This window comes from Diceros bicornis, chromosome 19, assembly GCF_020826845.1.
Source record: "Diceros bicornis minor isolate mBicDic1 chromosome 19, mDicBic1.mat.cur, whole genome shotgun sequence".
Lineage (NCBI taxonomy): Eukaryota > Metazoa > Chordata > Mammalia > Perissodactyla > Rhinocerotidae > Diceros > Diceros bicornis.
In genome coordinates this window covers 34,806,177-34,831,320 of record NC_080758.1, presented here as the reverse complement: position 1 = coordinate 34,831,320, position 25,144 = coordinate 34,806,177, and the positions used below count along the sequence as shown (strand labels likewise).

Genomic DNA, 25,144 nt, shown 5'->3' with positions numbered 1-25,144 from the left:
AGAGGCTTATGCACCCCTATGTTCATTGCAGCATTATTCACCATAGCCAAGAAGTGGAAGCAACCTAAGTGTCCCTCGACTGACGATTGGATTAAGAAATGTGGTATATATATACAATGGAATACTACTCAGCCATAAAAAAAGACAAAATCGTCCCATTTGCAACAACATGGATGGGCCTGGAGGGTATTATGTTAAGTGAAATAAGCCAGAAAGAGAAAGACAAACACCGTATGATCTCACTCATATGTGGAATATAAACCAACACATGGACAGAGAAAACTGGACTGTGGTTACCAGGGCAGTGGGGGTGGGGGGTGGGCACAAGGGGTGAAGGGAGTCATATATGTGGTGATGGACAAACAAAAATGTACAACCCAAAATTTCACAATGTTAGAAACCATTAAAAGATCAATTAAAAAAAAAAAAAAAGTTTTGCCAAGTTTATTCCTTTTCAGGGTGCTACAAGCATAACTATAGAAAACTGTAGTCTTCATAATTCAGAATTCCAGAACACTTTCTGGATATGGTGCAGTGCTAGTGAAATATTCTGCAATTGTTAGAAACGGATGTTGGCTTTGAAGAGGAAATTGAATGTCCCTCTGAAGTTTAAGGTGAGGGTGACAGTCAAAAGTCAATGTCAGATGTATTTTTTCAAATTCCTTGAACTCCAATATAAACAGAAAAAGAGAAGTTTCATTAATTTCCTTTGAGTTTCAAATGAAAAATAAAACACAAATTTGAGATAACATTAAAATCAAGAAGAAACTGCTTGAATCTTTGCTGGAAAGAAATTATTTTCTAGAATGGGCTTTGTCAATGTACCTATCAGTGAATCTTTTCCCTTCATTGCCTTGCTAACCACAGAAACGTTAATGCTATTTGAATTTTAATGCTATTTCTCTTCTCTTTATAATGTCTTCTCAACCATCACATTTGTCCTACTGCTTGGATAATTGGTCACTGCAACAAATCTCACTGCTCCTCATTGTTTGTCAACAGAAGGAAAACAACTAATTAAAAATTCCTGCTCCCTCTCAGCAAACCAACAGCTGATCTATTCTTGTGACCTGGAATACCAGGAATGCAAATCTAAGTCAGAAGCACCAGCATCCCTTCCTTCTCTACTTTAGACACTGCCCCACTTCACCATAAGATGCCATCACAACTCATCCACTCCTTTATTATGAAGCATACAACCCAGAAATGGGTAGCACACAAACCTGGACTAAAATACGTCATGGCAACTAGGTCAGGAGCCACCAGTGGGCACTCCTCTGTGGCTCCTTCTGTGTGAACCCTATTGCTCATTTCTTGGAACTAACCAAAGTAAAATGACTTAAAACCTTCACAGAAGGAACAGACAAAATAAAAGCCAGAGCATTTCAACTAAATTGCCCTAATGTATCACTGACAGAACCTTATTAGTCTTCATATCCAATTTATCTGTTCAAATCCTGTTGCTCTTCTTTATGCAGAGTTCTTTTTGAAGTTCTTTGGAGGTCTGGGACCAGACGAAATCAGCAGGACACGGAGTAGTAGGATAATCACTCTTTAAATAATCAATTATATCTCTGGCATTATTGAAATCAATTCTTTCCTGGCAAAAACTTAAGAAATCTTGTGTCAAGTGACAATGCTAATAAGTTTCTGTTCTGTGAAACCACGCTTAAGGACATGCATACCTGGCAGACTCTTGACCCTGGCACTCAGCTTCAATGCCATTTCGGTGGTGGGTCTTCTCTTTCAGTTCTGTTGTTTTGCTTCCACATTAACTGTTTTGGCTGTAGAGCAAGTTGAGAAAAACAAAAGCCATCATGCTCCATGTCATGGCTTCTCTCTGTGTATGGAGTTAACTGCCTGCAGTTGGCATGTTATGTTAGCCATAGGCCACTTGGTAACTCCACCATGTGTGAGGAAATGGTGATTTTTCTCAGGAATAGTTTGCTTTTTGTTTTTTTTGTGGAGGAAGATTAGCCCTGAGCTAACATCTGTGGCCAATCCTCCTCTTTCTGCTGAGGAAGATTGGCCCTGAGCTAACATCCGTGCCCATCTTCCTCTACTTAATATGTGGGATGCCTGCCACAGCATGGCGTGATAAGCGCTGCATTGGTCCACACCCAGGATCCAAACCCACAAACCCCAGGCCGCCAAAGCAGAGCACGCAAACTTAACCACTATGCCACTGGGCCGGCCCCTCAGGAATAGTTTTGGACAAGGAAAGAGAAGCCACCACCTTCCCAATAACTCATTCCAAGACCTTGAAGTGATCGTTTAACTTCTCAGGGTCTTACTTTCTAACTTTGAAAAATAGAAAACAAACACGTTTCCTCCAGCCCATGTGCTGGACTATTCTGAAGTTTGACTGAGTTATGTAACGCGTTTTGGAATTATAAAGACGTATGTAAATGCAAGAAATGATTATACCACCTGGTCATATTTACTTCCTGTCAATGCTACATTATTTAGTCTTATTACAAGGGATTAACCATATTCTGTGTGATGTTAAAATCCTGTTAGAATTCACTGTCTGAAAGAAGCAAGCCTTTTTTGATATGCAATTTCAACTAATTTTGTATAGTTTATTCACCCTCAGATTAGTCTCTACAACACATTTAAAAAAATATTTACAAATTAAATATTTCAACCACACTTTGTCCTTTCTGTTCAATGTTCTTAGACTAATATTCCTCTTGGTCTAAGAAACCATTTGTTTGTATTCTGATAAAAATTTAGTACATGATATTTCTACATCACATTTCTCTTTCTCTGTCTATTCATCATCCTATTTCCTCATCTTCCTGCATATTCTCACACATCTAAAGATGGACCCAGCATTTTCTCACTTACACCTTGGAGCTCATTTCCAGACAAGAGATTCAAGGTCTCATTTCAGGTTCTGCACCCCAACCCGTTAGCCCCTTAACAGCTCCTGCTCCCTAGATACCTAATTCATCTTTGTAGTCACATATAATATAGATTATTCACTATTTCATATGGAAAGTGCTTTCTGTCCCACATTCAACATTGGGGGGACCTCATTTGAGTCATATTCCCCACTAAATACGGAAATAAGACAAAGAATAAATTCTAGATTATTAAAGGACTGAAGTGGAGAAACAGGTACAAACATTGCCTGGGATGTCAGAGAGCAGGTATGCATACTTCTCCTCACTACAACAAAAGGGTATATATGTATTAAGAACGGTTATTTCAGGTGTAAAGCTCCCTCTCAAGTTCTCCAACCCATAAGGATATTTGACACATATGTGTTATATTAGTTACCTCAGTCACCTCCAATAAGAGGCAATTCGTGGAGTGTACTAACTAAACACCCAGGATCTTTTATATGCCTTGGATAGGAAACAGTATTGAGTCATCCAAGCTGCTTGATTTTGTAGTTTAGAGGCATCGGTTACTAAACTGCTGTGATACCAAGCACACGCACAGGGAGAGCATACTGTTGGGTATTTTTATAAGGAATTAGTCAATGTAATTGCGGGCTGTAAAGAGATTGTTAGACAACCTCATTACATGTTGTAAACACTTCATCACATGACATCTTTCCATGTCATAAATACATCATCAGGGACCATTATGTTCTCTAATGATGACTTCTCACCTCCATTCATCATACAAAAATGAATAAATGCCTAAGCAGAGCATAATCTGTGCAGTTTTTCACTGCTATCATAACTTCATCTGTAGAATTTCTTATGATGTGCCGTATATTTACACATGCTGTTACACGGCAAGAAGATAAATGTATTTGCTCTTTGCTCTTTCTTCTTACAATCACCTCTAGCTAAAGGTAATAAAATCTGAGCTGACCTGTATAGTTTGTAAAAGAATATTTAAAGAAAGAGGAAGAAGAAGAAAAGAAGAAAGAGGAGGGAGAGAGGTCGGGAGGAGAAGGAGAAGGAAATGAAAAATACAATTTAAAACTATTTAAAATAATTGTGTAATATAGACTTATTTGTGTGTATATGTGTTAATTCTTTCAGACATGTCTGACTTTAGACATGCTTTACAATTAATTTACATAAGGCAATAGAACTGGTCACTGTGCACAGGGTTTTAATGTTAATTTCAATTTATTCACTAAGGCCACATAGTGTATATTGTCATTAGTTCACAGTTTCTACCTTTTTGGACCACTCCTTCCCAATACCCATTTCTTAGAGTATGGGATGGAGGAGGACATCTATAAAATAAGATCAGACTAAAGCAATGGTTTCCAAACTTGTTCTATGACGCCATTTATACTGTTCTTGGGTCTCCAAAGCCTCCTAAAGATGAGGATGGTGAGCTAGGCAGTCTCAGCCCGCCCCCCACCTCAACCATGTGAAGTTCTACTTTCATCTGTTTTCTAATCTATCAGAGCATAAAATTCACTGAACTAAATAATATTCATGTTTCTTTAAGACTTAGACGTCCATGATCTTTTATCTGTGCAAGATTACCAGGGATTATCATGGGATGGTGGTAGTGGGCAAGAACTTTCAGGCAGGATAGCCCTTGGTCTAGGCCTCTCATTCACTAAAGCCTGTAAATTTAGACTTTTGATGTTACCACAAAGTGAAGTCATATATATCCATGGTGTTTGTGTGTGCCCATGTACATGTGTGTGGTGTTAATTTGTTAAACACAAACATTTAAACATCTCATAATTTATATCACCCTGAATTGGCATTGCCTCATTTGCAAACGTACAAGGAAATCTCAAACCATGGAAACTGCTTATCCATTTCTTGACCTCTGAGGGGTTCCACTGGTCACCCAGCAATACACTGGTAAAATTCAAGCCATGTCATCCATCTTCAAGTCTAATAAGTCACCCCTGGGGGTTGTGAACTTCCTTTGCTAATCAGAGCATATGCCAACACTAACTGGGTTCTTCTTAGGGGCTAAGAACTACACAGATCACTTCACTAGGTCTGTTCATTTAATCCTCACAACATCCTATTATTATCTATGATTATTCCAATTTTCAGGTGAGGAATTTTTAGAGAGGTTAAACAAGCTAAAATCATATAGCCAGTAAGTAAGCGGCAGTGTCATTCCAACCCAGGCAGGCTGCTTCCTTAGACCAAGAGATTAATTACTGAGTTCCATTTGCATTAATGTTAATACAAATCACTGCTCTTTTCTCTTTGGAACGTATTGGAAATGTCCAAGAATTAACCCAAGAAAGGAGCAATTTGCTTTTTGTTGTTTATATACTTTTCTTTTAGTCCCTCTAATTGAGGATGGTAAAATGAAACAAAACAGTAAATTTAAAATTAATTTTCTAATATTCATGAAAATAAACAAGTATAAACAAAATTTAAATAATTAAGTACCCAAATAATTTTTTGGGTTGTTTGCAAGTACTCAAGCTTAGAACTGCATAAATTCTTTTGTAATTGTATATATACACACATATATATTTTATATTATATATATGTATATATATGTATATATAAAATATACATACATATACACACATATATACGTAAAATTTACCTACATACATACATATATAAAATAACCTAATAACATAGTATAATAATTTCTTTAAGGAAATTCTTTTAGACATAGCCTGGACAATTCTGACTGAAAAGAATCAATGGTCAGAATATATAAGGAACTCCCACAACTCAACAAAAAAAGAAACAAACAACACAATTCAAAAATGGGCAAAGGATGTGAAAAGACATTTCTCCAAAGATGATATACAAATGGTCAATAAGCACATGAAAAGATGGTCATCATCTCTAGTCATTAGGGAAATGCAAAACAAAACCACAATGAGACATCATTTCACACCCATTAGGATAGCTATTATAAAAACAAAAACAGAAAACAGTAAGTGTTTTGAGGATGTGGAGCAATAGGGACACTTACACACTGCTGGTAGCAATGTAAAATGGTGCAGCTGCTGTGAAAAGCAATTTGGTGGATCATCAAAAAGTTAAACATAGAATTATTATATGTATATTATTATATGTATATGTATATTATTATATACACAATTCCACTTTTGGGTATATACTCAAAATAATTTAATATAGGGACTCAGATTCTGGCACATCAGTGTTCCTATCAGCAGTATTCACAATAGCCAAAAGGTAAGAACAACTCAGACGTTCACATACAATGGAATATTATTTAGCCATAAAAAGGAATGAAATTCTGATACATGGTACAACATAGATGAATCTTGAAAATATTATGCTAAGTGAAATAAGTCAGACACAAAAGGACAAATACTGTATGATTCCACTTATACAAGGTACCTTGTATAAGAACGGGCACATTCGTAGAGAGAGAAAGTAGAATGGTGGTTTCCAGGGGCTGGGGGGATGGGAGCATAAGGAGTTATTGTTTAATGGGTACAGAATTTCTGTTTGAAAATGATGAAAATGTTCTGGAAATAGACAGTGATGATGATTCACAACATTGTGAATGTACTTTAATGCTATTGAATTATACAATTAAAAATGGTTAAAATGGTAAATTTTACATTATGTATATTTTACCATAATGAAAATACAAAAGAACCAATCGTTAATATTTTTTCAAAGACTCCTTTTGAAATAATTAAAGTAATATCCTCTAGTTGATAATCTTGTTACTTTCTTAAATTCTGGCCATATATACATACGGCCGAGATGATTCCAGTTGATAAGTTCAGCTCTTCACTGAATAAAGAAATCATGATCTACCTCACACAGTCTACTTGCTTGCTCTCTGTACATTTAAATTATAATGTTACCATGAAGAGGGAAAATTATACCCTAAAAATAGATTTATTCAGTACACACTCTCTATAATACATTTATAGCTGTGTTCTTCCCTCACAGTACATTGCAGACAGAGAGAGAGAGAGAAACAGAGAAAGACTTAGAAATGAATCACATTCAAAGTTAATGGCCTTTCTTATTTTCCATGCATCCTTAAATTTGAAGAGCTAAACCCAAAGGACTGTATCATAGCTTTACACTTCCTAGTGGTGACAGACGAAAACAAAGTTTGACTCAGCCTAACAGGAAAAGCTTGACTCATTAAAACTCAAAGCCCTGACTCTTGCAGGAGGTGTTTGGGGCAAATCTTTGATGTTGATCCCTAGAAGAGAAGAATAAATGCGGAATGATCTCACACACCAATAAATGGAAATGATGAAATGAGTGCAATTACTAAGGAAATTACAATGAAAGGAAAAGATGAATGAATCCATCACAATATTGATATTGTGAGGAGCTGAAAATATGCATGTTGACTTTTTGAAATATACTATTAAATAATTTCCAACTAGAATTTATAAGACCCAAAGGTAATACCACTCTTATGCAGTTTTCTTAGCTTGCTTTGTCTAAACAACACTGCCCGAAGGCCCTAAATAACCATACGTCTCTTGACTTAGTTTGGCAGTACAAAATAGACAGCGACGGGAGAAAATAATTTACTAAAACTGGTCTATGTACTGTTTCATCTCCCGGTATACTTTTATGTCCACAATAAGGGGTACAGTAATTAATTATCCATTTCTGTGGCTTCTCTCACAAAATGGGAAAGAGAAAGGAAAGTAGATAGAAAGCTTTGCTTTACGTGTACATGGTTTGAGGGGATTTGCTTCAGAGCAGGCTTCTATGTGTTAACTCTGGCATGCTTTCCACTCTAGGGAATGGATAGAGGCAATACACTAGCACAAGGCAATGTCCAAACCCTTCACTCGCATACACACACACGCACACATACACTCACTCTCTTTGCAGTCGTTCCTCTCTCTGCTTGCTGGGTAGCTTTTCTGTACTAAACTATTGATTGCTGCTTTACTGTGAGGGAAATAGACTCTCATAAAACCATCTCATCTTTTTGTACAAAGAATCCTACTCAAAGCATTAGGAATTCTTATCAAAGTATTCAGAGGCATACACAAATGAGAATGATCATGGAGATTACAGTAAGAAAGAATCAACTATTAGCTTCAGTTCCAGGTAAAAGAAGAGGTTTGCAGGGCCCCAGGCTAACTTTGCACTCTATGCTTTCCTTTCTACCTACACTCCCAAATTAGAGGATGGCTAAAGGAAGCTCTCTCAATGGGAAGAAGGGATGGTGTTGCTATGGGCATGGCTGGAATGTTTCAGGGGGATGGGGTTGGGGAGGAGGGGAGGAACTCTCTGGAGGGAGTGGGGACTGTGCATGTTTAATAAGTTCAAACCTCTTCCACAAATTAAGTGAAATATTTTTAAAGGAAACAATATTACCTAAGTTTTATTTGTTTCAGCTACTTGGTTACAACTCCACACGGACACAATTAATGGAGGAAATAGAGTATTTTATAAGCCCAAGACTCTCAGTCAATCTGTGACCAAGAGAAATTCTCTGCCTTAATCACCATACATTCCTTTTGGATAGCTCTTATATTGCCAAAATAATTATCCCAGGCTTAAGAAAAGATTTTGTCTAGTCACTCTCCCAAAGTTATAACATTTGGGAAGTAGAATGCTTCAATGGGTAAATTAATAGTGAACTTTGTCCTCTTTTCCAATATTTGCATGTGTATTTTTAAGCAACCCTTAATAACGTACTATTTCAGGGGTACCTGTGTGCACACACACAGGCCATTGAAAGCCAAGTTTTCTGTAAATCTAAGAATTGATGGGCAGCCTGGATAGCGTGAAAGTTCTGTTCCCAGGAAATGAATCCCCTTGCCCAGCCCAGATGTACTCACCAATAAAAAAAGAAAACAGCTTTTAATTGATCATGCAAACAATGAAATGTCCTGAAAACTAGATATGTTAAGAAGTAAAGGAAAGAAAGCAAAAGAAGCAAACAAAATCACTCGATTTGCCCAAATTTTAAGGAAAAGAAAACTAACTCTAGAAACTACTGAGTGGAGAAAAACATCAAAAGTTTATGGGAACAGAATGGTGGAGCTTTCAATTCGTAAAGACTATTTTTGTTGTTCTCCATTAGATAGAATAATGAAAGACATTTCACAAAATTCCTAAATAATTTTCGTAGAATTTTCCCAATTCTGATTTTTGAAAATAAACTGTTTGACTATTTTCTTCCTTCTGGGAAGGATAATCTTAAAGGTAACAAATGTCCTTTATTTCGTTCCTTCATATGCAAAGAAAACCAGAAAGACACCTCTCAAGTATAATAATGAAGATGCACTACCAGCAACTCCTTGAGTGCTCGAGACAAGCTAGGGTGTCATCTTGAGTATTACCCTGAAATGTAATTGCATCCTAACATTTTGTTCAGACACCATAAAAGGCAGCCAGGCCAAGTTCATCAGCTGAAGTGTAGACTGCGAACATTCCTAATCTCTGAAGAGCATGGCAAAATAAATAATCACTCCACCTACTTTGTTTCTGCCTTTCCCTTCCCTCCACACCTATAAATATGGTTTATTGTATACACAGCTTTTAGGGTCAAGTATTAATGGTGAGAACCATTAAGAGGGCAAAGGTCAGTGGCTCCTGACTTTAGTGACCCTTAAATTTAATCTAGCGTGGTAGGAATAGAATTAAAAGTGATGAACTTGCAAAGTGTGATAAAACCTGCTTTATTCACACAATTGGTCAGCAACAGAGGAATGAAAGAAATTTAAACAATAAAAATGAACTTTGTGATCTAATTACAGCCCCAGAGTTAAAGGTGAACATTCACAGCCCATTGCTATGCATGAAGGCCAAACGCCGACGTCTTTATAAAATATCATGTGGTTTTTGGGCTCCAGCAGCCGTTTTACAATTTTATCAAATACTGGTCTTTATTTTTATTTAGCTTTATGTCCAATTCAATAAGAGAGACGACAAGACAGCATTTTGGAAAATACTGAAACCAATTTCTTCAGCCCGGCTGAATTTTATCTTTCAAAATAAATCCTTCAAGATGGTCACCTTTACACCTATTTTTTTTTAGCCCTTTTCAACTTGAGAACTTAATATTCTAGTCTTTTCTCTTGCTTTCCCTTTTTCCACCTGTTTTCATTTAAATATATCAATTATTTTCCCTTGTGATTTGAAAGATAGTTTCAATTTATCTGTTTTTTTAAATACCAATAGTGCATTCTTTCTGATTTTATATTATTATCATTTCCCTTCAATAATTCCTTTCCTGAATTTTTGAAACCTATTCTAAGAAACCAACTTCCTAGAGTCTATTAATTTAGGAGTGGTTTTCAACTTTTTATTTTGAAATAATTTGATGTTTTTAAAAAGTTCCAAAAATAGTATCGATAGTTCTTACATATCCTTCACTCAGCTTTCCCAAATCTTAACAACTTACCTCATTACGAGGAAATTAATATTGTTAATACTATTAACTAATCTACAGAATTTTTTTTTTTTTTTTTTTTCAGAATTTATTCAAATTTCACCAGTTTTTCCACAAAGGATTTTTTTCTGCCCAGGACCAATCCAAGATCCCACATTACACTTATTTGCCATGTCTCCTTTGCCATCTCAGGTCTATGACAGTTCCTCCATCTTTCTTTATCTTTCCTGACTTTGACTGTTTTAAAGTCAGTTATTTCATGGAATGTCTCTCTGTGAACTTATCTGATGTTTTCTCGTGATTAGGTTGATGTTATGCATATTTTGTAAGAATATCACAGAGGTGATATTGTGTCCTTCTCAGTGCATCATACCAGGAGGCACATGATGTTGATATGTCTTATAACTGGTAAAGTAAACCTTGATCATTTGGTTACCATGGTGTCTGTGGGACTTCTCCATTGTAAAGTTACTACTTTTCTCTTTGTAATTAATAAATATCCTGTGGGGAGATACTTTGAGACTATGTAAATATCTTGTTTCTCATCATATTTTTGCCCACTAATTTTAGCATCCATCAATCATTCTTGCCTGCAATAATAATTATTGTGGTTGCTTAACACTGATTTTCCATTTCCCTCATTGCTTCTGTATTTGTTGATTGGAATTCTACTGTAAGAAAGAGCTGTCCCTTCTCCCTTTTTATTTATTATTTAATTATTTATTTATATCAGATGCATGGATATTTTATTCTATGGATTATAATTCAATATTATCATGTTTTTGGCTCAAATTAGTCCCTGTTTTGGCCAAGAGCTCCTACAAGGTAGATTCTGTGTCTTTTTGACATGCTGCCATCATTTTTTTCACCACTTCCTAACTTTCTGATACCAGAAGATTCCACGTTCATCTTGTATTGTCTCTACCCCAACCCTGGAATCAACCAAGGAGCCTTTCTTCCTTTATTGGAAAATGATATTTAGAAACTAAAATATTGATGGAAGGTATGCTTATTGCTACTTAGGAAAAATATAGATGTATACTAACACACATATATACAAACATGCATATTTATTTCTGTATCTATCCATTTGTATATATATGTGTAAAACCATGAATTTATACTATACCTCTGATTTCAACTCACCACCACAATGTTCATTCTAGCCCTCCCTTTTTCCTTGTTAGTGGTTTCTTTCTCTGCCAGTGAGAAACCTAGCTCTCAAGATCCACAATTTATTTGTTTGTTCAATCCTAGTATATACATAAATTAGTTTCAGAGCTGCTAAACTATACATATGTCAGAAACAAATTTACTAACTAGAGTATAACATTTGTGGATAGTTTTTTTTGTCTTTTACCTTAAGTATACAGACAAAATATTGTCTTCTTAAAGTTACTTAGCTCTCTTCTTCTTCATTCCTTCTACATGATTAGGGTATTCACTTGTAATATAGTTAGGTTCATTTGATATCGTTCGTATTCACATACACCTGGTAATTTTAATCACTCATTAATTTTTTGATCATCCAAGCATTATCATGGTTCAGAGTCAAAGTTATACAACAAGATAAAATGCAGAGAAGTGTTACTCACTTGTCACCTGTACTATCCCATTTTCTCCACTCCTTTTATGCATGCACACATACATACATACATACACACCGTCATAGGTAACCAGCCTTTTTATTTTCTGGTTTACCCTTCCTGTATCTCTTTTTGGCACAAATGAGCAGAAACGTGCATATTTTCTAATACCTCACTCTTTCTTACATGAAGGGGAGCACCCTATAGGTATCCTTCATGCTTTGCCTTTTTCATTTAATGGTGTGTCCTGGAAATCACCCCATATAAGTTTTTAGAGATCTTCCTCATTCTTTTTTACAGCTCCACAGTACTCCACTGTGCATAAGAAGAAATTTTTCCATGCTTTCTTCTACTACATGTGTGGTTTCACTATTTTGTGTTTAGATATCTAACCCATTTGGAGTTTATTCTTGTGCATGGTATGAGGTTTAAATATAACTGTTCTTTTTTAAAATGGCTGACCAGTTGTTCTTGCACCATAGATCAAAAAGTTAATTTCTGCCCCAGTGGTTTGAGATGCCACTTTTATCATGTACTAAATTTCCACATATATATACTTGTGTCTATTTCATACTTAATATTCTATTCCATTGATTAATTTCTCTATCTATGCTTTAGTACCACACTGTTTTAATTTTATAAGCTTTATAGTATGTTTTTAACTTCTTGGTAGGACTACTTCCCTTTTGTGTCCAGATTCTTCTTTTAATCCATAGACTATAAACTTGGGTGCATACAGGGCCAAGAAGGCAACACAAATAAGTGATGCTGACAGGGCTTAAGTAATAGGGAGTGGTGGAGACTATGGAAAGTAGGAGAGTTTCCTGTATGTCCAAACTAAAGAAAACAGCTGCTCTTCAGCTCCAGCCAACTGTTTCCCAGTGGGAAGGTAGGTCTAATATTGTAAGATCTAATTTTTCAAGATGAGATAAGACATGAGATTTTTACAAGAATCTCCCAATTTTAAAATGTTAGTTCACTGGCAATGAATTACATTTTTTTCAGTTTTATGTCAAGCACTGTGCTGAGCCAAAAAGTAGAGTCATATGTAAGCTACATACAGCCCAAAGATTTCTAGTTTGCACACTCGGCTATGCACAAGAAAGTTGCTAAGGAGTGATGTAAAGAGAATTTTCTGATTAATTTTTCCCTGAATTGTTGAAGAAATCAGTTTTTCAAAAGGTACATACACTTATCTCAATGATGAGCAAAGGGAATAAGGGTGTCCAGAGATTAGAATTAAAGTGGGTAAATAGGTCCTATCCTTGTATTTCAGAAAGAAAAAGAATAAGTTATCTTTATGATTGTTGTTCTACTGCTGTCTCAAAATGTTGATTATACAAAGTAAAATAAGGTTAATTGCAAAAGAACTTTGAATGAAGTTTTAGTACTATTTATAATTTAAAATGAAATGCATATGTGTCAAGTCATCATACATGAGAAGAGAAAGACTAACAGTATTTTTTATTTCAGATTATTTTTCAAATATATTTTAAAAGCTTTTAATCATAAACCATGAAATAAAAACTAAATTTAACAATGCCATGTGGTATAAAATGAAAAGTATAAAATCTCTTTACTTCACCTCCACCAAAACACAGATTCATATGAATCCTTCCATGCATACATATATAAGTATAAATTTTAAAAATATATCATCATGAATATATTGTTCTGTATCTTGCTTTTTTTCACTTCCTTATCACTTTATATGGAGTTACCTCATTCTTTGAATTGCTGCAAAATATTCTATTATGTGGATTGTATTTAGTTAATCTGTTAATCAATAGATATTTATATCGTTTTTAGTTTTTGATATTTCAAACCATGCTGAAATGTTAATCACAATAGTCAAGATATGGAAACAACCTAAGTGTCCAGCGATGCAAGAATGGATAAGGAAATTGTGATATATATATAATAGAATATTATTCAGCCTTTAAAAAGGAGATCCTTCCATTTGCAACAACATGGATGAACCTAGACGTGAAATAAGCCAGACAGAAAGAAAAAAAACTGCATGATCTTACTTATATGTGGAATCTAAAAAAGTCAAATACATAGTGGGAAGCAGGGAGGTAAGGAAAATAAGGAGAGTTGGTCAAAGGGTACAAAGTTGCAAATTTGTAGGTTGAATAAGTCTATAGATCTAACGTACAACAGGATGACTACAGTTAAGAATACTGTATTGAATACTGGAAATTGCTTTAGATTACAGGTACTCTCATCACAAAAAAAATGGTAACTATGTGAGGAGATGATATGTTAATTAGCTTTAATATAGTAATCATTTCACAATGTGTGTATATATATGTATCAAATCATCATGTTGTACACCTTAAATATATACAATTTTTATGAAATAAAATAAAATTAAAAACAAAGTTATACATTTTGTACTAAAAAAAATTAACTAGAAATAAAAAACATTTAATTTTACATAATTTGTATCAATAACAATAACACCTAACTTGGAAAAAATGATGAAGATTATTTGTGTCCACATGCAAGTGTACCTGTTGGGTAAATCCTTAGAGATGCAATTGCTGGGTCAAACGATGTGTGCAATTCAAAATTTTTATACTTATAGCTCAAATATAAAATAAACTGATTAAATATATAATATTTATGGCAAATATTGAGTATTTTTCTGGATTGATTCTAAAAGTTTAAATTTATTATTTAAATGAGAAATTTTGGTATGTTAACTACAGATATTTTCCTACTTAAAAATCATGTGCTATAATATTTCTGTATTTAATTTTGAAAACATTGTATTTATTTATTTATTTTTTTATTTTTTTGTGAGGAAGATCAGCCCTGTGCTAACATCTGACAATCCTCCTCTTTTTGCTGAGGAAGACTGGCCCTGGGCTAACATCCATGCTCATCTTCCTCCACTTTATATGGGTCACCACCACAGCATGGCTTGACAAGCGGTGCATCGGTGCGCACCTGGGATCCGAACTGGCGAAGCCCAGGCCGCCGCAGCAGAGCGCACGCACTTAACCACTTGCACTGCCAGGCCGGCCCCTGAAAACATTGTATTTATTATTATAACATTTATGTTTATTATTGAAGAAATTAGAAAACATAAATAAAGCCCAGAAATTTTACAACATGCCATGAAATAACCACCAATAACATCTTTCTCTACACATACTTACAAAACATATTAGTAAACATATTAGTAGACATACTAATTTTACCAGAATGGTCATAATATATAAAATATTTTCTAAAATTCACTGGAAAAGTTACATTTATAAAATTATTTTAAATGGCATATCATAATGTAATAAACCAACAAATTATTGTTTGATATTTTCATGGTTTCTAAATTCGAATATGTCCTTGTTATAAACATGACATAAACTTTCTGAGACTGGGACTCTGCACATTGAGACAGTTTCATGAACATAGTAGATGCTCAATAAATATTTGCCAAACGGGTAAAAGAAGGATTAAATAAATACAATGATAAATTTTTGTTTCTGCTAAATATTTATTATTTCCTTAGGATAAAGTCCTAAAGGCATGAGAATTAAGTCTTTTGATATTTCCTCTGCCAAGATAGACTCTCTCAAAGTGTAGGAGACTATGGCTTCCTTAATCTGAACTCCATCAATGTTGGATGTCTTGTCATCTTTATGTAGGTACATATGTATGTGTGAGTATTTATAGCTAATACATAATATACATGTATATTATATATATTAACAGCAATTACAGCAACACATACATACAATATATATAGCAATATATATACAGCAATATATATATACATCATATATATACATTACACATACATATATACATATTTACACACACTCACATATATATTGTTAGCTTGTAATGTGGTAAGTGATATCTCAATTTTATTGTAATTGCTTTCTTTTTAAAATTAAGAACAAGTATAGAAAATTACAAAAGATAATATAACAAATGGTGTTTATCTGCCACCCCAAAATAAAAAAAATTGGGTCATATATGCTTTAGACATTTTTAAAATAAAACATTGCAGTCAAATATGAAGTCTTTTATACTCCCCTCCTCAATCTTCTTTGCCTTGCTCTCCTTTCCAGGTGCAAGCATTGTTGTAAATTAGTGTGTATTTGATGTATGTTTTTCTATTTTACCTTGTGTATATGAATTCAAAACCATATACTGCATTATTTTATATTTTCAATTTTCACATAAATGGTTTTTATGCTGCAACAAGCTTAAAAAAATCTCAACATTGTCTTTCTTTCTTCCACGTTATAGTTTTCATATGACTGTATTACAATTTATTTATTTTATTTTTAAGTTCTTTGATTATTATAAAATAATGATAGGTCTATTTTCATAAAACGACTTTCTTCTAAGTCATTCGTTGCCCACAATTATCTTCTGGCATTTAGTGTATCAATAAGATGCCTGAGACCACCTTGACTTTTATCATTTTCTCAGGTGTCTTTCTATACCTTTCCCGTGTCTGGATGTTTGCAGAATTCTTTCAAGTCCTTTTACATTTGCCAGGATGAGACCAGGTGTGGGCCTTCTTTGCACTGATTTTACCCAGAACATGACAGTTATTCATGAGAAGGAAAATGATGATTTCTATAATTCTGCAAACCCCCTTCTTCAACTCATATCCCTTTAGTTATTGCTTCTGATCTATGTCCCCCAGTGGCTCATTTGGGAAGTCGTATTTTCCAGGAGTCATCTTTCTATTCATTATTCTCCTTATTGATCACTTGTTCTCATCATTTTCATTTTGTGCCCTTTTCCTCTAACTTCTTAATGAACTTCTCAAAATTATCTATTAGCTAGTTCAGAGATATTTCTTAGCATCACTTGCACTGCACAAATTAACATTTGTTTCTAACGCTGAAGGGTTTTTGTTCGTTTTTTGTGGGTGTGTATGAGGAGGATTGGCCCTGAACTAACATCTGTTGCCAATCTTCCTCTTTTTTGCTGAGAAAGATTGGCTCACAGCTAACATCTTCCTCTATTTTTTGTATGTGGGATGCTGCCACAGCATGGCTTGATGAGCAGTGTGTCACTGCACGCCGGGGATTCAAACCTGCGAACCCTGGGCCAGTGAAGCCCAGCGTGTGAACTTAACCACTACACCACTGGGCTGTCCTCTGTTCATTTGTTTTGATTTATAATCCTGCCTTAGCATACTTCCTTTTCCTTATAACAGTTGCCTTTTCATTATCAGGCTATATGTCAGCTTCATGGAAATCATGTCATCTTAGATTCTATGGAGGACACAAGTTTCCTGAAATTTTCTTCTGTACGCAGGAGACAGTTTTCTTTTCTTTTTTTGTGAGGAAGATCAGCCCTGAGCTAACATCCATGCCAATCCTCCTCTTTTTGCTGAGGAAGACTGGCCCTGAGCTAACATCCCAGCTGACCTTCCTCCACTTTATATGGGACACTGCCACAGCACAGCCTGACAAGCGATGCGTCAGTGCGTGCCCAGGATCTGAACCTGGGCCGCCAGCAGCGGAGTACACGCACTTAACCTCTATGCCACGGGGTCGGCCCCCATGGAGATCATTTTCCAAGGTTTGCACTACTTCTGAATCTTCTAGATTCTACTCCATTTCCATTATTCTAAAATGAAGTTTAGTCAGTTTCATCAATGAAAATATGGGAACATATAAAAATTAACTAAAACAACAACAGGAGCCAGAGATTATATAACACTAGCTCCATTTAATTTAATAAATATTCGCCATACACTCCCAATGTTTCAGGGACTACACTAGATGTTAGTAATACAAATATTAAAAAAGAAATTTTCCTCCACTTGAAGAATTTACAACCTAATGAACAAGATAACTAAGAAATGATTCATTATAATGCTAATCAGACTAAGAGGAATGCTTTGTCAGAAGCAAAACAAAGACCACTCCTCAACAGGTTTAGGGAAGTTTTCACAGATGAAATATAATTTAGTTGGGTTGTAAAATAATATGCATTTTAACAAGTGAAAAAGGATTCTTCTGAAGATCATTGAATAAAAGATAAAAGTGTTTTGAAATCAGAAAAAATGTAATGATATATACATATACATATACGTGTGTATGTGTGTGTATATATACATATATATATATACATATATAATTATATAACTATGTAAATATATGAAACTTGCATACCTTTCCACACCTGGAAACGTGGGACTTTATGCCTTATTACAATTTATATTATACAAAATATATGAAAGATTCAGGTGGAAGCCTCAGGCCGCGGGTTCTGGAAAGCATCTGATTATCCAGCCCTAAGTATTTCAAATTTTACCATGTTTTTACCATGTTCACCCACACTTCAACAGCCCTTCTGGAACCAAAAACATTTCAATCTCCTGTCTTGAGTCACTCTTTGACGAGACTACACACTCTGGCTGTAGTTTATAATTCTGCAATCATTTAGACCATTTTTGCAAGTCAACCAAGTGGCCCCTCTACCCTTGAAGATTTGGTTGTATAACATGAAACAGCAGGGAGTCAAGAAGTTGAAATTTATTGATAGGAAGAGTTCTCCCTCCATAGGCTTATTATTGTATGATGTGCAAGAAATTCTTAAGTGAACTTTTCTTGCTCCATAAATACTGAGTCCTATATTCACACAACCATTAAATGTTATGGTTAGAATCATTGGAAGTCATCAATACCAACACCCTGAGACTTAGAGAGATTAAGCGATTTCCCCAAGGCCAACAGCTGATTGGAGACAAGAGAGGAGAATGGAAAACACCTTTCCCAAATCTACATTAAGTGTATTTTTGTTACACTCAGCAACTTATTATAGTATACTCTTTCTTCAAATGCCAGAATTTGACACCAAGGGTCTGAGGACTTTTAAATGCCAAATACTACAACCACCAGCCAGTGATGACTCCAGGAGAATGAAACTTCAGTGTGCATACAGATCATGTGGGGATCTTGTAAAATACAGATTCTGATGCCAGAGGTCGGGGGCGAGGCCTGAGATTCTGCATTTCTAACAAACTTCCAGGAGGTGATATCGATGCGGCTGGGCCACAAACACCCTTTGATTAGCAAGGAGTCAGATGACTTTTCAGGGATGTCTATAGACCAAAGAGTTATATGTTTCTGGTCATTATCAGATAGGATGAGGACAGTATTTGGGATGAGCAGAGAGAATGAATAAAAAGCCAGGAAGATAAATGGAGAGGGCACTCAGGTAGAACAGAGGTGAATACAGAAACTTCACACAGGGTTTGGATTTATAATTATACGTTTGAAAAGAAGGGTTGATTTACTACCATCCTCCAAAAGCTATGTACCAGTCACCTCATGTGAAGCATATAGGGGGCATTCGTTTCAAGTCTGCTTTCCAATAAGCATTTTAGTAAGAAACACTTCATGTTAGTGTTTTCTCACAATGAATCCCCACCCTGCTGCTCTCTAAGGCCATCCCTTCTACACCTCTTGCCCTGCCTCCCAACATACCCAGGGTCATGCACACAATGAAAAGATTATTAGGGGGGCATTTACAGGTATCATCAACCTTGCTACTGAAATGCTCCAGGTGTGAGAGAAAGATAGAAATCACTCAACTTCACAGACAGAGGGTCCATCACCAAGAGCTGCAAAGATAAAACTGGGAAGAATCAGAGCTGGCTTAAGACTGACTAATTATCTTTCACATTACCCAACCAGCTTTATCTTGGTCCATTGAGGAATTTATCTTCATTTTGTCTCTTGTATTTAACTTGTTTGAATAGGAAATGAACTGCTCGAATTTCATGGGGCTGAGTGTTTAACCTGAATGAAACCACATGGACGAACTGCAAATACTGAAATGCTGATGGTGACTCAAAACAGGAGATCCTTGAGTCCTGCATTTGTAGCTAAAGACAGAAATGTTATTTATACCAAGTCAGCCGGCTTAAAGATATGTAAGCCATCCACATGAATTACACATGGCTTATAAATAAAATAAAATAAAAAAATCAACATTGCCCCTTAAGGAAATCAGGCAGTATGCTTAAAAGAAACTATAATGACCCTTACCTTCATTTATTAATGTGTTGCTTTCCTGGGATTTTGGGTTTTGGAGGCAAGTTCTTTCTGTGTTAGCTGTGGACATACCATGTTCCTGCAGACTCAGGCCACAGGGCAAGAGAAGAAGGGCATTTTTGACAGAGATCAGGGATACCAACTGTGGTTTTACCCCAAAACAAGAGGCTGTTTTGCAAAAGAAGTTTGGCTCCTCCATCCCAACAGTGTAAAGGTTCAAAGCTCAAAGTTTTCCTCAAGATGGCTGCCCTCATGCAGAGCACAAGAGCATTTGTATTCTTCACCAGGGTAACTACAGATAACAGGACAGAGAACTTGTGTATTGAAGCCCCACGGGAAGCAAAATGACCTTTTCTCTTCCTTAAGGGAGAAAAGAATAATTGCTCTGTGGGTAGAAGACAGAGGAGTCAATGGCCTAATGGATTATTCAATTGTATCCCCAGAGCATAATCAACTATATTGATTGATTATGGTCAGACAACTAGAAACCAAAATAATCCTTGTAAAAACAAGGGGCATATGTTACTTGTACCACAAGACACAGGCAACTGGCAGAACTCAAAAGAGCTAACCAGCCCAGGAGGAGCAACCACCTGATTCATTCCCCTGTATTTCCAAAAGGTCCTCTCATTTTCTGTAGACAAAAGAGCAAAATGAAGGACGCTGCTTCCATGTCAGAGAAGGATGTGTTCTTGCATCTGATGACTAAAGATGACCAACTTAACAACACATTTTTAAGCCTCTGTAAAAACTAATCACCTCTCCTCCTCCCCACAACCTCCAGACAAGGACAACATAACAACCTCCCAAGCAGGTTAGTCAAAAGCAAAGAGGTGCTGGCCTAGTGACATACTGGTTAAGTTCACATGCTCTGCTTCAGCGGCCCGGGGTTTGTGGGTTCAGAGACCGGGGGTGGACCTACACACCATTCATCAAGCCATGCTGTGGTGGTGTCCCATATACAAAGTGGAGGAAGACTGGCACAGATGTTAGCTCAAGCACCATCTTCCTCAAGCAAAAAGAGGAAAATTGGCAACAGATGTTAGCTCAGGGCCAATCTTCCTCACCAAAACAAACAAAAAAAAGGCAAAGAGATCCACCATCCCTTTTGGCCCCTACATAAGAGCCTCTTCCTCTCAACGGCCTTTCTTCCGAACTCGTTCAAATAGTTAAACCTGTTGTGGGCCGGCCCCATGGCTTAGTGGTTAAGTGTGCGTGCTGCGCTGCTGGCAGCCCGGGTTCGGATTCCAGGCGGGCACTGACGTATCGCTTCTCCGGCCATGCTGAGGCCGCGTCCCACATACAGCAGCTAGAAGGATGTGCAGATATGACATACAACTATCTACTGGGGCTTTGGGGGGATAAAAATAAATAAATAAAATCGAAAAAAAAACTGTTGTACAACTCAATGGCCTTTCTTCTGAACTCGTTCAAATAGTTAAACCTGTTGTACAATACACCTGGTTTCCCAAGTCTGGTAAAGAACAAAATTCACATTCAAATTTCAAAATAGAGTGGTTTTTAATTGTATCAAGATTCTAGCTCATAGAATCACAGAATTCCAGAGTTAAACCAACTTCTTTCATTTGACTGTTAAGGAAACTGAGGCCCAGCACTGTCAGATGACTTGTTTAAAACCCTAATTATAAAAATAATAATTGTTAATATTCGCTGCATGTTTACCATGTCTCTGGCACTGTTCTAAGCACTTCTGTGAGGATTACCTCATGCCTTATGAGAACCATTGATTGAGGTACTGTTATTATATCCATTTTGCAGATGAAAAAACTGGAGTACAGACAGCTTAAGTAACATGCCCAAGATCCCCCAGCCAGTGAAGACTGGAGCCAGAACTGAGACCTAGGCAGTCTGAAACCAGATCAGAGCCCCAATTCCAACTTGAAGTGTAGCAGCAGAGCTGGGACTAGAAATGAACTTTTCTCTCTCTCTCTGTTCACTCTCTCTTGCATCTACTATGTCCCATCCCAGATCACTTAGCTCAGCTCAAACAAGAACATTTCTATTAGGAGCTAAAGAGACCTGAGATCTCAATAACCTCTCTAGTACTTTTCTCAAATGGTCTCATGGGTACCCATAAGTATTATTTTATTTCTGGCTCATAAACTTTCCACCACGACAGGACACCACATCGGTGAGGTCATTAAATCTTTATAATAACAATATTATGCTAATGGAAATTATTAGTCTATTCCTCATCCCCCAAAAACCATCTGGTAGGTTTACCTGGCAATTACTTTGAGATGCCACGGTGGATCTTAAAGCATAAAGAATATAGGGATTCATAACTTTCTCTGAGCAATGGAGTTTTCCATGTAGTAACAAGCTGGCATGGCTGGACTATTGGATTTAGACATAAACAGGATACTGGAAAAGACTTGGGGAGAGCACACGGCAGCTCTCAGATTAGAATTCAGGTGGTAGAACAGAGAACATAGGTATTTCCAAACCTAAGCTTTCTACTGAGAGAATGAGTTGCCAATATTTTGATTGCATTATGAATTTATTTTTAAAATGGTTTGTTCTTTAATATAATAATAAAACATAGGTATTACAGCCAATTTAAGTAATTTAGAATAATTAGAGTCTTAAGTAGGCAGCACATGTTCCGAGCAGAACAATCTCTCTCCAAACAACCGTGATGTCAGAGATTTTTGGTTTAGATCTGTTTTCTCTCTCTCCTCCCTGTGGCTCAAACGCGTGGCGTAGTTTCCCCTCCTGGAGCCCAGTTACCCAGTAACTCCTGAAATGGCTGGATAAATGTTGGCTGCCGTGCACATTCAACCTTGAAAGCACAACAATCTGGGATTTTAATTCAAACAAATGTGAAAATGGATTATAAATAGGATCCAGCTGCATTTCTAATAGTGAAGAGAAAAAATAGCTGAGACCAAAAAGTAAGAAAAAGGAAAATGAAAGGCACCTTGCCTCTCTTTTCCTTATGGCCTTCCTCCATGCTGCAATCATCGCCCTGTTAAAAGAGGCCTCAAGAAGGTCTAAAATCTTTTAATTATATTTAATTAAGTTGTCATTTGTTACGTGGCTTCCTGAAAGTTCTGCCTAATTAAACTAGGCTCCATTTTTCAGACCTACACATTCACCTACAGACCAGCATTTGGTAAAGGAAAGAAAAATGGTTAGCTGAGGCTGTCTTCCTAGAGACTTCCCATCCTGCTGCCAACACTGCAGTTTATATATTATTAGTACAGATGTTGGCCAGCACAACCCAAGGCTTCTGCAGGGGTGTTGACAAAGATGATCCCTCCCTGACTCCCAATAATTCTTTTCTCTTTCCCACAGTAGTTTTCATATAAGTCAATATTTGAATATGGAAAAATTGTGAGCAATTCATCTCAAATCATTAGCATCCCACAAAATGGAATAATGTTACCTACAGCCTGGATCAGTGGGGAAATCCAATCCTCTCATTCAAAATTCCTATCAATAGACAGCGTTACCAGCACTGACTATTTCTTAAAACGTCAACCTCTACCAGATGATTTGATTAAGCTTAGTAACATCCCCTACAGGGCCACTGTATATGATCATGCAACTTACGCTTTGCGCAACCAGAGAGGGCACCATCTACAGCATACTCATCATTGGTTTGTATTTTAACTACGATGATTTTGTGGCAGAGGGCAGTAAAGTGTCTTGAGGAAAGGGCTCCAACTTCTTTTTTTTTTTTTTTTGTAAGGAGATCAGCCCTGTGCTAACATCCGCCAATCCTCCTCTTTTTTGGCCGAGGAAGACGGCCCTGGGCTAACCCCCGTGCCCATCCTCCTCCACTTTATATGGGACGCCACCACAGCATGGCTTGCCAAAGCAGTGCGTCGGTGCGCGCCCGGGATCCGAACCAGCGAACCCTGGGCCGCCGCAGCGGATCGCGCGCACCCAACCGCTTGCGCCACCAGGAGGGCTCCAACTTCTAATTCATGTATTTCGCCTAGGGCACTGCTGACCCTTAAGACTTCTCACTGGACTGAATTTTAAGCCAAGAACAGGCCGTAATGTACTTTAACATTTTTCACTCCTATCTTAAGAACTATGTCTATTTTTTTGTCAAATGAAAACACTATTTATTAATAAATCCCACTATATAATTATAGGAAACAAGAGTTTTCACACCGACATAAAACTCTTACCTTTATTTAAAAAAAAGACTACCTCAGAATTAAATAAATAATTTTGAAGGAACCCATTACATGTGTGCAATGCTTAACAGACTCTATATCTCCCCTTTTTGTTTCTTTGGCTTAGTATAAAAAACTCTGCTCTTCCCCTATTTGCTCACAAGAATTAACAGAACAGATCAGACACTGAATTTGCCTACAATGGGCAAATGTTTCTCAACATTCCAGCAAACAGTCCCTAAGTTTGTCTATTCCCTTCCAAGGATTATTTGTTTCACCTGCAAACATTTCCAATGTGAAAATCTCTATCCCACTCATAGTGGGGAAGCAACTGTTTGTTTGAGAAGAAGCTTAAGTAGATAGCAGACAATTTTGCAAACATGCTCACAAGTCAACAGTGACTCAAAAGCCTCCTATTCCTCACTTCCATCTTCTTGAAATATTTCTGTCTGGGTTTTTAGCAAATATTCTTGCGGGGTCTCTAAGATGCATTTACATGTCTTGTGCACAGGCAGGACTGTCCAGTGCTTTTCCAAAAATATGTGTGTGACCTACAAACCCACTAACCTCTAGGGATCAGCTGAAAAAGCACAACCCATTCCATGTATGTGGCATTGAGAACCTACAACCGCCAAGGTCCCCAAGATAGTTGTATTCAAAGGCATCCAACACTTCATTGTCAACAGGAAATAAATGTTATACCCGTCATAATTCCAAGTATCTCATTCTCAGATGCTCTGCCCCATCACTTTGTATAGCCATTCCTCTCATCCTTCACATCTCAGGTTTATATCACCTTACATCTTCTCCATTAATTATCTGACTCAGCAGGTAGTGCACTAACTTCACAATAGTTTTGCCCATTGTAACTGCATATTTGTGGGTTTGTTTGAGTGTTTATTGCCCAATTCCTCCCAATAGCTAACATCTCCATGATAGCCAGGATCATTTTCACTACATTGTGCCTTGTGGCCATACTAACACCTGTTCCATGAAAAGGGCTCAGAAAATGCTTGTTGAAAGAATAAATCTACAAAACAAGAATATTAAGCATGACATTACCACTACAGGACTTACATAAACACGAAGAGTC

The 25,144-nt window shown here is 36.6% G+C and overlaps 1 long non-coding RNA gene across 1 annotated transcript in view; it reads right to left on the bottom strand.

Annotated features, from left to right (window-relative positions):
- Positions 1-25,144, bottom strand: part of LOC131418662 (uncharacterized) — a 135,605-nt gene that overhangs the window by 5,607 nt on the left and 104,854 nt on the right. Inside the window, exon 2 of the long non-coding RNA XR_009222952.1 lies at positions 1,686-1,784. This is a non-coding gene — a long non-coding RNA (uncharacterized LOC131418662). The remainder of the gene's footprint in view (positions 1-1,685; positions 1,785-25,144) is intronic.